The following is a 13281-nucleotide window of genomic DNA, read 5'->3' as shown; positions in this document are numbered from 1 at the left end:
AGCCTGCGTCTGTTTTTAACATTCCAGCTTGTCTTTGATTTCACTCATACCATGACCAGACCACCTGTGTGTGAAGCGTGAGTGTGAGAGATTGGGGGGAAAAAAAGACAAGAGCGATGTTAGAAAAAAGGCAGAGAGAGAGAGACAGAGAAGCAGAAGGCAGAGATGAGCGCTATTAATGTATTTGCTTCCACTGCTGCTCGGCACCAAGCGACAAGGATCAAATGAACCATCTTTGACATTTGCAATCTGCCAGTGACATCACGCGATGTCTTGTAAGAAGGCCATTAAACCGGGTTGCTAGCTGTCAGTTGTAGCGCTGCGTGTCATCCGCTGGTATGTGTTCTTGTAAATTGTTTATATCTCTCTGGGAGTGTAGCGAACATATGGGAATTTTTCAGGAACAAGGTTCATTTGACAACACATTAGAAAGCTGACATGCATGGGAAACCAGAGTGTTACATTTGAAACCATTAAAAAAATAGGACATCACTGCGTTATAGACAGAATTAGGAGAATATTACTACTGGAGAGCTGGAACACACACACACACACACACACACACACACACACACACACACACACACACACACATATAAATAAATCTGTGTGTGAGTGTTTTGCTATTTTCTACTCACGCACCACAGTCACACACAACACTCATGGTGCCCTGATGAGGAGTGTAGATGTTAAAAATATATTAATAATCAGTTAGAATATGCTTACAGATACATTACTATGTCTTATAGCCCATTTAAAAATGAATAGTGGTGTAAAGTAAAATGCTGCTAATCGACATATTTATAAATAATTCATATATTTATTACGTTGTTTCTTTGTTTTTTAAAGTGACATACTGTACACCGATCAGTGTACTGTTATAGGAGCCTACTATAACGTCTTATCGAACCCTTTGCGAAGGGCAGTTTTGTAATTTAATTTCTACATTTTCTGATTCACAAACTGAGCTCGAGGAAGTTTTTTTTTTTCTAAAAGAAACATTAGAGCAGACTGAGAGTGAACAGGCTGTGGAGAAATCCTAAGATGCTGCCAAGGATGCAGAGCAACAAACACCAAGAAAACAGAGAGACAGATACAGATGAAGCAGACGGAGAGAAAACCGGACAAGACACTAGCAGACAAACAGAAGGAATAGGCAGGTGCCGTCACCACACTTGGAAACAGAAACAGGACCAACTAAATGCCAATCACAGTGTTTGGTTTGGAGAGAACATCCTGTAAAATTCCACAGACTTTCTGCTTCCAAATGTACACTTTATGATTTTCAGGATCCAATACATATCATACTATATATATGTATTTATATATATATTGCCATCTATTTACAGACCTTGAAGAGCAGTCTCCAGTGACAGTGCTCTCATCTTTAGATCTCAGCCTGTTTTCTTCCCTTGCCTTCAGTACTTGCACTTCATAAAAATCCGTATCTCACATAAATTCACAAAGTCTGACTGCTACATGCAATTCACCAATCGACTGCGACTGAGACAGGGATGAGACACTTTTCCGATCCTACTCCCCCCCACATCCCTGTGCTTCTTCAGAAATATCCCCTGCCCTCTCCCTCATCAACGACTCAAATCCCACAGATTAAATACGTTATCCTATCGAGCATTTGAATCATTTTTGTTTCACAAGCTAATTTGCATATAAATATGTTTTGCGTAGTGAGAGAGAGAGAGAGCTCGTCCCTTTTGTTTTCTCTTTTGGCTCACAGTGGCCTAGTCACTGTACCTGAGCAGCAACATGAAATCCAGTTTAAACCACAATTGTAAAACAACAACCAGTTGACAGCATGACTTTGGAGTATCTGTGCTTGATAACTTCCTTGTTTCGCTGTTGTGGTATAAATGATGGCAACATCATAGAGGAGGATAATGAAAATATAGTCCCTGCACCATCTGCAACATCAACATGCAATTTTTTTCCCAACTTGTAAAAAGGATTTCATTATTTATTCAAATATTAAATAATATATCTTTTTTTTTTTTTAAATTGTCAGAATAACTTACTTCAGTCAATTCAATTACACTTGGCCCAGTTTCTCAGCATATAGAGAGAAAACACTGGGATTTTTTTTTTAACCACAGTCCAGTTTCAACTACGTCCTTTATATTCGATGTGGCTTTTTTGTGGCAATAGAAGAAATACAGTTAATACTGCAAATGGGAAAAGTGCTTTAAGCTGCCCTAAAGCTTTGTGAGCCTTTGGAAAATTTGCATTAAAATGATGCCTCCTAACACAATTATCTTAGTGGGATTTTTTTTACATCATCGCTGTTACTGTGCCCAGCAGTCGCCGGGTGCCCTGGATGAAGGGTAATCTGATAATCTTGTTAGCACTTATTTACAGTTGAGTAGATAAAATATTTCACAGCAGGATGAGGGGAGAACTTGGAAGTGAGATGACTCAGATCCAGAGCAAGATTAAAACACTAATCTACTCATCTGATGTTTAAGTGCAACGATAACACCGCATGGAGAGCATGTGCTTGCGCGCAAGTCACTGTGTGTGTTTTGGAGTCGTGGAGGACGAATTCAGATCCTTTAAGCAGAAAAAAAAACCTTAATTAAAGTCCCAAACTGATAAATATGAGTGCCTATTATACTAAAAAATAATGTACTTTAGGCTTTAGTTATTACATTTTTTAAAGTGACTAAAGATAAAACACTGCATAGTTAATATTTTACCTTTTCATAACTTTTAAGTAGATTTTCTTGCAAACGCATACCTTTTTGTACACATATATTGACACAAAACCTATTATAATATTTACATTATGTGATATTGACTTTGTTCTGTAAGTGCATTTACATAAGGACAGTGTGTGAGTAAATAGACTATAAGAATGGGATGAGCCACAAACAGCAGCCAACTCATTAGCCTGCTTGAAGATGTGGTCAGCTCCTTAGGTAAGCGTAAACATTACCAAGAATTTAAAGTGCAAGATTATAAATGCAATGAGCCTTATGGGCAACAGCACAGCCCCATAAGGGGCCACAGTCAGGAGACATTACACACACCTGAATTCAATCAGCAATAAGACACATCAATGATGGGTAAATCATTAGAATACGAATAAAAAGCGTTACCATTAAAATAAGGGATAACTCTGAAAGACACTCGGAAGATATCACCTTGTCTCTCCGACAAGGTGTTGCCATGCTTACACGGTGTGAGCTCCCTTTAGGGGCAACAAAGTAGGAGAAGCAAAGACGATGGAAATTGCTTTGTGCCACCAAGTAATGAAGTTGTGAGAAATGACAATGACTTTGCAAGCTACCAAGGCCAATCAAGGGGAACACTTGTGGGACGGTGAGACTGTTGCCAAAAAATTGTCTCAATAGTTCTGTCATAATTATTGTGACAGGTTGTGTTGCTTCGCACTGATTGGACATGGATGTAAGACTGCATTGCTGCCCCAGTGTCCCCACTCAATTCCACAGCCATTAGTGTCAATGGCAATATGAGTGATTTGTTACTGTGCAAATAAGACTACCATCTGCTACGAAGAGAAACATGTGCTTGGTTGCATAAATCTCCGTGTAAAACTTAACCACTTATTTCTTCCTAACCAAAGGGTAACATTAAGGGATATTGCAATAAACATCTGATATTAATTCCATAAGTCACAGGAAATGCAAATTGTAAGAAGACGATTAGCAATTTCACGCTGCAAGGAAAATCTGATCAAATTGTTTTTATGTTTGTCGAACTCATACTTTTATTTTAAACATACTGTGAGAAAAGCTACTTTAAAATAAACTAATATTTAAAAAAGTCACGCTTATGCACAAGCTACTCCTTGTAGAAACGATCCAATCTGAGAGATAACAAAAAAAAAAAAAAAAGGTTTTTGGGGAGCATAGGAACCATTTTGGTGATGAACAAGCTTCATTGTAATGGCTTGCCAAATTGCCCTCTCCTGAAAAGTATTGCAGTTCATTTAACCATGAAGGTGATCTGACCCCAACCAAGTAGTATTACTTCTCTAAACATAGCCACATCTTAATCACAAGGGTGTCAGAGCAGAAAATACTCATATGGGTCCTTGTGGGAGGTGCCAACAGATGTCCTGAATTGTAGGTAGACATTTTGTATGTATTTTTTATGTATATTTATTACCTGTGTCTATGTATCTTACATGTACCGTATACTCCCGTATCCAGTCAAATTATAAGACGTTGATGTAGCAGTGATGTATAACAATGTTAGAATTGTATCGTATTTGTCACAGCGGCAAATGCCATACATGGTCAGTAACAAATAATTATGCTCTAATTAAAAAATAATCCAATTTACAAACACATGGTAATACAATATAATAGAAATACATTATAGTACAATTTAGAAATACATTTAGAGACTTACATTTACTTAGATTTACATTTTAATGGGGCAGCTAAGGTAAAAAAAAAAAAAAAGGTAACAAAGTAACAAAAACAAAGTAAACTTTATGTTTATAGTACGTTAGTACATACAGACCAGGCAAAATAAATGCACCAAAGTTGTCATTGAAAATAAAACCCGGTATGAAGCTTCACGCCCTGGAGGACGGGGCTGTGCCCCCCCCCCCCCCACACCCTCTAGCAGATTATTACATGAAGGAACCTTTTAAAAAACAAAAAACAAGCGCGTCCATGCTCACAGGTGTACACACGGGTGATCACACCCACAAACTACACCCTTTTTGGCTCCTACCTCAAAGCACACTGTGTTCTGTTGATCTTATGTGCTGCACAATAATGTTTAACATTTAGTATTTACTGTCATATTCCCATATATCATTGTGATGTTGTTTATTCTATTACTCTTGTTCTCTTCTGCTTGCTTTCTTTTTTCTTTCTCAGCAGGTGATCCAGGTGATTGATATATGCATTTTTTTTTTCTCTGCCCGTTCTGTTGGTTTTTGTCTTTTGCCCTTCTCCCCCGTCCCTCTTCTCAGCTGTTTCTCTTTCCCTCTTTCTTTCATCCCTTCTTTCCCCCAGTCAAGTCTGTCCCGTATTCACTAAGTGAAAATAAAATAAACAATAAAAGGTGAATCAAATGGACCATTACGGCAAGGCTGGGATGGTCAGTTTGGTAAAGTAAATCCGTTGGGCATCTTTCTTTGCCTTTAGACAACAATTCTGATGGCAAAAGAGCCAAACGGGACAGGCCAAAAAAAAGAAAAAAAAGAAAGAAAAAAAAAAGAAAATAAAACCCGGTTTTCAGCACTTCATACTAATCACACCTTCTTTCTGTGCTTCTCCATAAACTTCAGTCTCCCTCCACTCCGCATGTTAAATGTAAGCTGGAGCCAAGACAATTCCAGAGGGGCTGCACTAAAATCAGCTGCTGTCAAATCGACGAATGTCTGAAACAGACAGAATAATCCACATGTGAGCATCTGTGCCTCAATGAAACAACACAGTGGTACTTGGGGGACCCCTGTGACCCACTCAAGTCAGCTCAAGTGTCTGTCTTTGTTGAGACGTGGGCACAACCGTTGATCTGTCCTGACATATTCCATGTTATGTAGCATGTCTGGAGCAGCAGTTGGGTCTGTTTCTTTAATTTACAACGACAAGGGAAAACACATTAAAAATCAACCTCACGCTGCTCATTGACTAGGCACGGCGTACCATGAGCGATTCACCATCTCTAGTGAGTACAAAACCTTCATATACTACATTGTTATCCATCTGTCGTGTTGCCTCCTGGATTATAGCGTAGCACTCACCCTCTGTCCAGCTGACTCTAAAGGTCTGCAGCCCAGCCTGAATGTCAGGGGCAGACAAGTCTCTGTGCTGCCAAGAAACCTCTGAACAAATGTCACAACACTGCTGCTGACAACCTTCTCTAAGTGCTTGTTAAATAAAGATGTGGTGCCATACACTTTAAATCAAGGTGCAAAAAGTTGTCATAAGAGTGATGTGGGCTGCTCCAGTCGGATGACATATTTTCACAAGTTGATGAGAGGTGGATAAGAGGTATTTTATAGGACATGTTAAAACTTGATGGATCATTTTTCTAAATTTTTTTGACAAATTGCCACCCTTTTGTATTTTGTTCCAAATTTCCACCCACTCTGTACTTGGCTCACTGTGCCCTTCAGAGTATTCAATGCTGAATGGAAGACGGCACAGACTACTGAAGAGAGGAGGATACAGTATATTTCTTTATTATCCGTTCTTATAATGTTCTTGTATTTCAGACCACATGCTGTCTTTCATTTTTTTCCAACATTCTGCAGTTCACTACAGATCAAAATCTTTTAATTAAAAAGGACATCTTTGGTGCAGCACATTTCCCGATGACGTGCCAACCCTTTTGAGCCAGTTGCCATCTGCCGTCACAGCACTGTGGCTGAGGCCTTATCCCCGGCAAGCTGTGTGAGCTGTGAGCCAGCAAGAGAGAAGGAGACAGACAGAGAGCGAGAGAGGAGGGATCATGCATGAGAGAGAGAGAGTGAGAGAGGAAGTCCGTCTGGTGCATCTGTATCTGTGTGGGCCTCGGCTAAGAAACATGGACACTCGCTCACGAAGCAGGTCACTTAATCTGCCCTGAGCAGAATCTGCTGTCAGACTGCTCTCGTTCACTGTTTGGTTTTGCAACATATTAATTACAAGTAAAGACGCTGAACTACAAAATCACATGAACGCAGTCACATTTTCTTAATCAAATTAAGGCATTTTGTATCTTCAGCTAGAAGTGATACATCTTTAATTGCTAACGCAATCTGTAAAAACACAACCAGCTCCACTGGCATTGTCTGCAGTGTCAAAGCATACTGCAGTTCGCATTATGTGCATCTCTTTTGAGGTGTGATTACATGAACTTATTTCCTCTATGGCAATTTCCTTTTCAATTAAGAATCGGAGTCATTATTGTTTTCTATCAGGCAGTTGTTTTTGTTCTCTTAATTGGCTAATTGTTTTGTCTGCAAATGTGAGAAATGAATGAAAAATGTCCAACCACATTCCCAGGGGGTCCTAGATATAATACACATAATAAAAGTAACTGTTTTGTTCCAGCAAAACAGTTACTTTGTAACATTGTTATATTTCTGTTTTCAGCTTGTTTGATGTGTGTGAATGAATTCTCTTTATATACTTTCGAATGTGAACTAGCTTGCCCTGAAATTGCTATTTGGCCGATGAATATAAAAATGATCATACTAGCATTAAAGTCATTTGTACTTCTACAGCCCATGACCTGTGGGATGAAACATGTCTGAAGTGGTCCAAACTCCAATAGCACGCGTATATACAGAACAACATCATCAAACTACTAAGAGACTACTAACTAAGAGATAACCCAGCGACTTTTTTCACATGATGAGCCAGTCACATGATAGCAACTCGTTTGAAAATAGACATGATGAAGATGACCAATTAAACACCAAAGCCTAACTAAGTATTGTTGCTGACCACGCCCATCCCGCCTATCTGCTGGAAGCAGCCATCTTCTGATGTCAGCTGATGTTCAAATCATCTCAAACTGGTTTCTTGAACATGTATGTTCACTGTACTCAAATGGCCTGAGCATCAGAAAAGGGAAGAAGGTGATTTTTGTGACTATGAATGTGAGATGGTTGGCAGTCCCACACATGCTGGTTTGAGTATTTCAGAAACTGCTGATGTAGTTGTGAGTCTCCTCCACCATCTCTAGTGTTTACAGAGGCTGGTCCAAAAAGAGACAATCTAATGAACGGCAGTTACCTGGAAGAAAATGCTTTGCTGATGTCAGAGGTTAGAAGAAAATGGCCACACTGATTTGAGCTGATAGGAAGGCAAAAGTAACTAAAATAACCGCTCATTAAAATGAGGGTATGCAGAAAAGCATGTCTGAATGCACAACATGTTACATGCTGAAGCAGTCATGCTTGTTAGCTGAGAATTGGACGTTGAGCCTGCAATTCACATGGACCAAAATTGGATCATAAAAATTGGTCTGCACTGATGAGTCTCATTTTGTCCTGTGACATCTTGCTGGTAGGGTCAGAATTTGGATTAAAAAACATGATAGCTTAGGATCATAATACTTTGTATCAACAGTTTAGGGCAGTGGTGTTGGTGGTAGTAGTGGTGTGATGGCGTGTGGGATATTTTCTTGGAGCACTTTGTCCTCGTTAGTACCAAATTTCATTCAAACAACATAGCCTACGTGCATATTCTTGGTGACCGTATCCATTCCTTTATGATTGTAGTGTACTATCTTCTGATGGCTGCTTCCAGCAAGATAACACACCACGTCACAAAGCTCAAATCGCCTCAAACTGGTTTCTTGAACATAACCCAATGAGTTCACTGTGCTCAAATGACCTCGGCAGTCACCAGATCTCAATCCAATAGAGCACCTTTGGGATGTGGTGGAACAGGAAATTTGCATCATAGCTGTGCAGCCGACCAATCTGCAGGAACTGTGTTATGCTATCATGTCAGTATGACATGGACCAAAATCACTGATGAATGTTTCCAGCATTGTGTTGAACCTATGACATGAAGAATTAAGGCATTTCTCCAAGTAAGGCTTAACTAATAAAGTAGACATTAAGTTTATACTCAAAAGTTAGTGTTCATGGTGTGAAAATGGTTTAGTTCTAAAAGTGGCCTGTTTTGCCATTATATATCACACACATCATACAGGCATCAGTCAGAAAAGAAAAACAAATCTCAGGGCTTTATAATGTAGTATGTTATAAAAAGAAACATATCCGTTTGTCTGTGTGCAGATTAAATGACAGTACTGTACTTGACCTTTTTTTCTTAGAACTAACTCTGTTAACACAACTTTGCTGACCACTAGTATGTATAGAAGTACAGCTGGTGCATATTTTAGACACGGCAGTGATTTGCACAACAGCTAAATGAATGTGCTAACTGCGATTAGAACAACAAAAGTGAAAACATGTAAAATGACTGGCATCATTTTCTGTAAGTGAATGAAAATGCTATCTGATTAGTAGGACTGTTTAAATTCAAACAAGCACATATTAACCTGTGTGTCAGCAGTGAATATGTGCTTGTGTTTCTGTCTTTTTTTGCTGAATGTTGAATGCATTCGTTAAAAGTAATGTAGGGCAGCGAGTTCAAAAAGCAGACAAACAAAACATGAGCACGTATGGAAAGCACATGGAACTGATGATGATATTTCTCACGTGTCAGCAAAGAAATCTGGCAGAGGATTAATCTAAGGTAAATGTTGTGTAAAGATTAGAAACTGCCTCGGAGCTTAATGTGAAATTATCTGACAGTTCGTGGTCGGAAATGAGTGTATAATGAGATCACCGTGGCAGCATAAGCCATCAGGGAAAACAAATCCCTCTCTACAAAATACCCTACTTCCTTCCATCATCGTGAGCAAAAGTGCACCACGGACTAGGCCGGCTTCCCATGCGTATGCAGAGTGAGTGATAAGTGCTTTAAATGCCTGAACTTTAAACCGTTCAAAAATTCCAAATCCCTACAATCTTCTTTGAGTAGGTCTTAATGTAGTTGGACTGTGTTTTAAGTACCGCAAGGATAAAACTCCTAATGGTCATCATAAACTGTAATCCAAAGGGATTCTGCTCTTAATCCAGGATCGAGGTCCAGGAAACTGTTCAGTGCAAGTCTAGTGCAATCTCATTTTATGGCGTGATATCTCTCCTGCTCTGACTTTACACCATACAGCACTGTGTATTAGCTGTAAATATTTACGGCTCATCGTATTGGAGCAAAATCCGGATGCAAAGTAACATGGAAAATTAAACAGACAGCTGGTTGAAGGCAGGCATCACATGGACAAAGCGTGTTTTTCCATTCTACAACCTCGAGTTTTAAACATTTAATGATCAGTTTGTATATTTGAATTTAAGCCCCAGTGTTGTTAGAGTTACCCACTAAGCATCATTTGCAGCGTGCGGCACTTTACATATAAATGAGACTCAAAACCTGTAGCAACAGACGATTTATTTCGCCGTTTGTTTGCAATGTCCCTGACAAACCTGTTGGTCTAATGATCTTTCACTAGCAACCTGTAAAGCACATGTGTGAAAAAAAAAGAAAAAAAATCAATGGCAAGTGAAAAGACTCCATCGTCTAAGACCGCCTGTAAATAGAGTTTGTAGTGAGACTCTTGTCAACTGGACAAGCTAGAATGATGAAATTGAGCACAATCTCGATGATGCCAATCCATCAGGGACAATAAAAAGTTTATAAATTTTCATTTCACTAAACTATCTTTATACGTACATATGCACCGATTTATCATTTATTCTGTAAAAAAAGTATTTACTGTAAAGTAATGCTGACTTTTGCTTCTCCTCAGAATAATTTTAAGTAAACTTACAGCAGAATCAGAGCACAGAATTCTACCTTCGTGACAGATGGTGTGTTTGTCACTGCAGTCTAGCTCTGAGGTATTTTTCAACACTATTTGTTCGCAAATGGTCTGCTAATAAAACACACTGCCAAATGACCAAACACTGATTTATGAAGCTGTAGTAATTGCAGTAGTAACTCAAAAAACAAAACTGCATTCTGCCATAAAGCATATAAAAAGTCTCGGATCCTTGTGGATCTACAATTGAACGGGATGCAATAATGTGCTTAAACCCAAGAAGTTTTACATTGCTATTTACTCTAACAGTGTGCGGTAAGGAGATGCATGTGTGCAGTGCCACTGAAAACAGCATGGCACTGAGGGTGAATCTCAGGTCAAGGTGATTTGTCATGTCAAACAACTTTTCACCTCGACTTCTTCGGTTGTTCACTGGCCTGACAGCCTTCAGCAATGCCACAGTGTTTCCAGGCGCCGCTTCATAATTGATGAGGAAGAAGGGAATATGGGATTTGATCCAGAGTGGCGGTGCCATTTGGGCCTAGGACAGATGTATAGATGTGCTCATTTTAACTCTTCCTCTGAAATGGCTATGCCACTAAGGGAATGGTGACTAGCTCAGTAGTAAGCTAAAAGACATTATGAGCATTAAAAATGACCAGCTCTTTAGGGATTATACACGGCAGCAGAATATGACATAGCACTTTAATATGTACATAATACTGAGGTGGAAAATTCACAATCCTGTGAAATAGTGCAAGTATAGGGTGGGGCACTGGGGGAAACTGATTGTACATCACACTGATGGTAGAAGTTCAAAGATAAAATATAAATTAAGGGATGATTTGGTTTTTGATCTAATGAAAAAATATGAAGAAATTAGACAGTGAGTTTCAATGTAACCATTTCTTGTGGTTAAGTATGATGTGACTTCTTATAAGTCGTAATACGGTGTACACTGTAACAAAGCTTCCTGCTGAATTACAGTGAACTGCTGGCAGCTCTATTTGTCAGCATGAAACTCTGCAGTGCATCGACTACAACACTTTTTAAAATTATTTTAAAGAACATTACAGTACTGTGCTGTAATTATCTAAAGTAAGGATTTGAATAAACCTTACAATATATTAGTCCTAGTTTTTGTGAGATGACTGAAATGATGTTGTGGGACTTGAAGCAACATGATTTCACTTATGCAAAGAAAGTCAAACTCCAGCTTAGCTTAACTGCCAAAGAAAAATAGCCTACTGTATTCTAGCTTGCTGTTCACATTGTATTTCCGAAAAGCATCAGCATTTCGAGTATTCACTGTACTTAAGAAACATTAGTGCACCAATTTCCCTGTCATTTTTTGCAGCAGTAGATCTGAGTGTCATCCAAGTTATGAAAAAGATGCAACTAAATACCCTAAAAATTGCTCTTCACAGTGAAACAGATAACTTAGGTGAAATATTACCATAGGTGAAGGTTGACTGTGTAGGCTTTTGTCTAAACATTACTTTTTATGCAGTCACAGACCAAAGTTCTAATATAAATTTAATGCATTCACTTGTGTTCACACTCTATGATCTGTCTCAACTTTACACAGGGAGTTAAGCCTCCAACATAAAAGTGAACTGCACAGATCATTTCTTTTTTTTGCCCTGCCACTCTTGCATCCACTTTCTTCTTCTTTGCTCTTCTTACAGTTTCTCTCCCTTGTCGAATTGAAAGGCACGGCGAGCTTTAAGCTAAAAAGGAAACGAATCGAATCGCTGCTGAACTCTGAAGACATTTTTAAAACTTAATGTTTGAACTTATGAGCATCTAGTTTGATATGATTTATGTCTAAAAGCAGGTGAAGAATATTACTTTTGGAAGGGCGAGCACTTTCCAGACTAAAATTATTGTTATGATTTCTCAGTCATTTAATTAAATCTTTTAAGGCCTCTGCAAAATAGCAGAAACTAAAAATTTAGTTTCTATTTTAAGGACAAATCTGTTTCAGTAAGCCTTAAAGGTGTTACGTGTTTAGAGTATATAAAAAGTATTTTCTTTAGAGCGTGCCTTTTAATCTCATGCTCACAAATCATCCAGAATGTGTTTTTTTGTGTTTTATAAATTGTAAACCAACAGAATCAAAAGCTGATGATGACTATAACTAGAAGAAACTGGCTTCAAAATGAAACAGTTTAATTAAGCTCTCTCAGCCCCCACCTTCCACATCTATTTCCACAGTTTTCAGAAGCCCACTCTCCTTTAAACTGAATGATGGAATCCAAATGTAAATAACTCAAGTCGGATCATTAATACCGGTGTTTGAATCGTGCCAATCTGCAAACAGCTGCGGTTATATCATATCTCATAGTTTTGATGTCCACTAAAAACTGTTGCATAACTTTCTGTGTTAACCGTGGAATTAGAAAACGTATCCTCTAAGACTTTGAAAAAAAACATTTGAAATCTTCAGGATTTGATAACAGTCTTAAATATACAGTACTTATTTTACAATCCAATCTACTAAGATTTCAGACGAAACACTAATTAGTTTTAAATAAACTGTCACATTGAAATGAAGCAAATTTTTACTTATGCACACTGAAAAACAAACAAACAAACAAAAAAAAACATGACAAAATACAAACTGCAAAGACGAACAATGCAAACACAATTCCAACATGAAATCTCAGCTGACCTGTGCTTTAACATTTTCCCTTTTTGCAAAGCTTTGCTCTTTGTGAAGGAGTAAAATAATGAATGCATATCAAACCGTCTGCATCACCACATATATCTATGAAAAATGTCTCAAACTGCCCTCCACATCCGGTCTGTGCATGAACTATTATTCATTTGCAATTGTTTAAGATGCATAATGACAAAACCATAGTAACCATCTGTACATGTATTTTGGCTTTTTTTGTACACTTTTTTTTCTGTTTTTTATTGTTTTTCTAATATATGTATAATCCCCTTTTT

The 13281-nt window shown here is 38.3% G+C and overlaps 1 protein-coding gene across 3 annotated transcripts in view; it reads right to left on the bottom strand.

The window, feature by feature from the left end:
• The window catches only part of LOC146583435 (glypican-6-like), a 163562-nt gene that overhangs the window by 81110 nt on the left and 69171 nt on the right, over positions 1–13281 (bottom strand). The gene's annotated exons all lie outside the window — the stretch shown is intronic.

Source organism: Mchenga conophoros, linkage group LG1 (genome assembly GCF_057382185.1).
Source record: "Mchenga conophoros isolate Kocher_MC1m ecotype Shallow Benthic linkage group LG1, M_conophoros_male_GT1.1, whole genome shotgun sequence".
In the NCBI taxonomy this organism is placed as follows: domain Eukaryota; kingdom Metazoa; phylum Chordata; class Actinopteri; order Cichliformes; family Cichlidae; genus Mchenga; species Mchenga conophoros.
This window is presented reverse-complemented; position numbering and strand designations above follow the sequence as displayed.